The following is a 2953-nucleotide window of genomic DNA, read 5'->3' on the forward strand; positions in this document are numbered from 1 at the left end:
CCATCCTGTATGGGTGGACTAAGACCCTACAGGTTTCCTAAGTTAGAGCTTTTCCTTATTCCTGGAATAAACTTTAAAATTCATTCTGTGGTATCCTGTTCTACTGGTAATTCCTTCCCTTCCTCTATCAGTAAATGTCAATGTTTCCTCAGATTATGTACTCATTCCTTTTCTTGGCTTTCTATCTCAGCTTTTCTTTGAAACATTTTATTCACTGTGATGGTTTGAAACACCACAGAAATTCCCAAAGAGCTCCTATGTCCAGTTGACAGTTGAACATGTTCACATATTTGCCCAAAGAAATTTCAGTGTATCCAAGACCAGCTTCATTTCATTCCATCATATTCTTTGTCTTTTTTTTTTCTATTTTATTTAACAATTCCATAGTCCATGCAGGACTCATGCGTACAACATGAAATTAAATCCCACTTCTACCCTGCACACAACAAATTAGAAATGAGTTCTGCTCCTGCTTCCTGTTTTCTTTTTTTTCATTTTTATAATGCATTTTCCATTCAGTATTCTTGCCGCTCTGTGTCCTGATGGTCAGTGGTCATGTCTTACTTGGATCTCTTCCTCTTTATTTGTCCTTCTAACTTTTCCCATTCTCTTTCCAGGGGCTGACTTTACAAACATAAGGTGTAGGGCTGCCGCTGTGGTATAGCAGGTTAAACCACTGCTGGCAGAAAAGGCATCCCATGTGGGCACCAGATTACAATCAGGCTGCTTCACTCTCAATCCAGCTTCCTGTTAATGTGCCTGAGAAAGCAGTGCAAGATGGCCCAAGTGCTTGGTACCCTGCACACATGTGGGAGACCTGGCTTCGGCTTGGCCCAGCCCCAGCTGATGAGTCCATTTAGGGAGTAAACCAGTGGATAAAAGATCTGTCTCTTCCTCTCTCTAACTCTGTCTTTCAAATAAAATAAATCTTAAAAAAAGTAAGTTTCTTAAATAACTTGCCACTTTTTATTAATCCCTCATTATTAATTAATTAATTAATATTATTAATACCTAAAACACCTAGTGTTTTAGGAAATAGGTGATCACTCTCATGTGAGCACTAGAAATTATGCTGGTTTCTGGAGAAAATATAAGGATAGTTATGAACATACTTTATGAGCAATTTTCACAGTGAATACAGGGAATTTTTATTGTTGTAATTAGGTCAAGAATGTAAGTAAAGGATCACTAGTTATCAGTTCCTTGAACATGTTTATTGCCTTCACCTCTCCTCAAAGCCTAGGAAAACTCACCTGGCATTGGTGCTGTTTGTAGTCCCATGCACCTGGGTTTCATGCTTTGTGTTTTTGCCATCTGCCTTCTGCATGTTCACATTTGTGAGATTACATTGATGTAGAATATCTAACAATTCTCAGCTTTTCAGTGACGTGTAACAATGAAAAACTCATTCAAGCCCCTGCTGCTCCACTTCTTATCCAGCTCTCTACTGTGGCTTGGGAAAGCAGTAGAAGATGGCCCAAGTCCTTGGGCCCCTGCACCCACATGGGTGACCTGGAAGAAGCTCCTGGCTCTTGGCTTTGGATGGGCACAGCTCTGGCCATTGCGACCAATTGGGAAGTGAACCAGAGGATGGAAGACCTCTTTCTCTCTGCCTCTCCTTCTTTCTCTGTGTAACTCTGACTTTCACATAAATAAATCTTTAAAAAATTGTTATCTTGATCTACATTGAACATGTGTCACAGTTGATCTACCATGTTATTTCAGGTATATATTAAAGTTTATATGCACAGACTACACTGATCTCTTTTTTATGGGAAAGTATCATTTTATTAATAATAATATAAACATTTGACACCAAAGGAATGAAAGTGATTTTACAAACCCAGAATTTTTAAATATATGAAATTTCCATTTTATTGTACAGTTTTATGCCACACTAGTTTAAATGCATTTCTCTATAACTACATCAATATAGGTCCTTTGGGATTATTTCAGTCATCCTTACCATGTGACTTTACCAACAAGCTTGAAACTAAACAAATTTACAAATGGCCAATTTTTAGATGAATGAGGTAAGAAATGGTCATCGGTTGATGATTAGGGGTGTTAACCCTCAACAAGGCACTTTGTTAAAAGGTTCCTTCTGACAGTTATGTCAGAACATTCAAAATACAAGGGCTGTCAAAACTAGGGTACAGTAAAAGAAACTTCTGCAATTTACGTCTCTTGTAGCCCCAATCCTCTTGAGAAGTAAGGCAAAGCATCTTTTCTGCAAATGCAATGAGTCTCCAGCATTTCTACCTAGTTTAACTTTCAGAGGTGGATGCCCAAGACATATGATGAATCTATATACCACCTTGGCTCTGGCTGCCTTAGTTATTCCTGAAGAGTTTAATAGCCACCCACATCCAAAGGTGGAAGCACACACACACTGGTAAGGTCATTGCAGGAGCAGATGGTAAAAACAGAGGCTGGAGGTACTGGTACAGCCCTGTGGGAAGCTTTATTCCACAAAGGCCAAATAGAGAACTCCTTCAGGAGAAATCAGTGGAACAAGGAAAGTCAGCGTAGAAAGAGACAGAAACATTCTCTTCTCCCACTTACTACCTGTCACTTTCTTTTAAAATGGATATGGTATTAACAACATTTAGTTGCTGTGGTTTTTAAAAATCATGATCTAGGCCGGCGCCGCGGCTCAGTAGGCTAATCCTCCGCCTTGTGGCGCCAGCACACCGGGTTCTAGTCCTGGTCGGGGCACCGATCCTGTCCCGGTTGCCCCTCTTCCAGGCCAGCTCTCTGCTGTGGCCAGGGAGTACAGTGGAGGATAGTACAAGTGCTTGGGTCCTGCACCCCATGGGAGACCAGGATAAACACCTGGCTCCTGCCATCGGAACAGCGCGGTGCGCCAGCCACAGCGTGCCTACCGCGGCGGCCATTGGAGTGTGAACCAACGGCAAAAAGGAAGACCTTTCTCTCTGTCTCCCTCTACTGT

General features: G+C 41.3%; 1 pseudogene; it reads right to left on the reverse strand.

Moving 5' to 3' along the window:
• Nucleotides 1-2333: 2333 nt before the first annotated feature.
• LOC133755107 (phosphatidylinositol N-acetylglucosaminyltransferase subunit Y-like) lies at nucleotides 2334-2548 on the reverse strand (annotated as a pseudogene).
• Nucleotides 2549-2953: the final 405 nt, after the last annotated feature.

The sequence above is a fragment of the Lepus europaeus genome, unplaced genomic scaffold, assembly GCF_033115175.1.
Source record: "Lepus europaeus isolate LE1 unplaced genomic scaffold, mLepTim1.pri SCAFFOLD_3_1, whole genome shotgun sequence".
Taxonomy (NCBI): domain Eukaryota; kingdom Metazoa; phylum Chordata; class Mammalia; order Lagomorpha; family Leporidae; genus Lepus; species Lepus europaeus.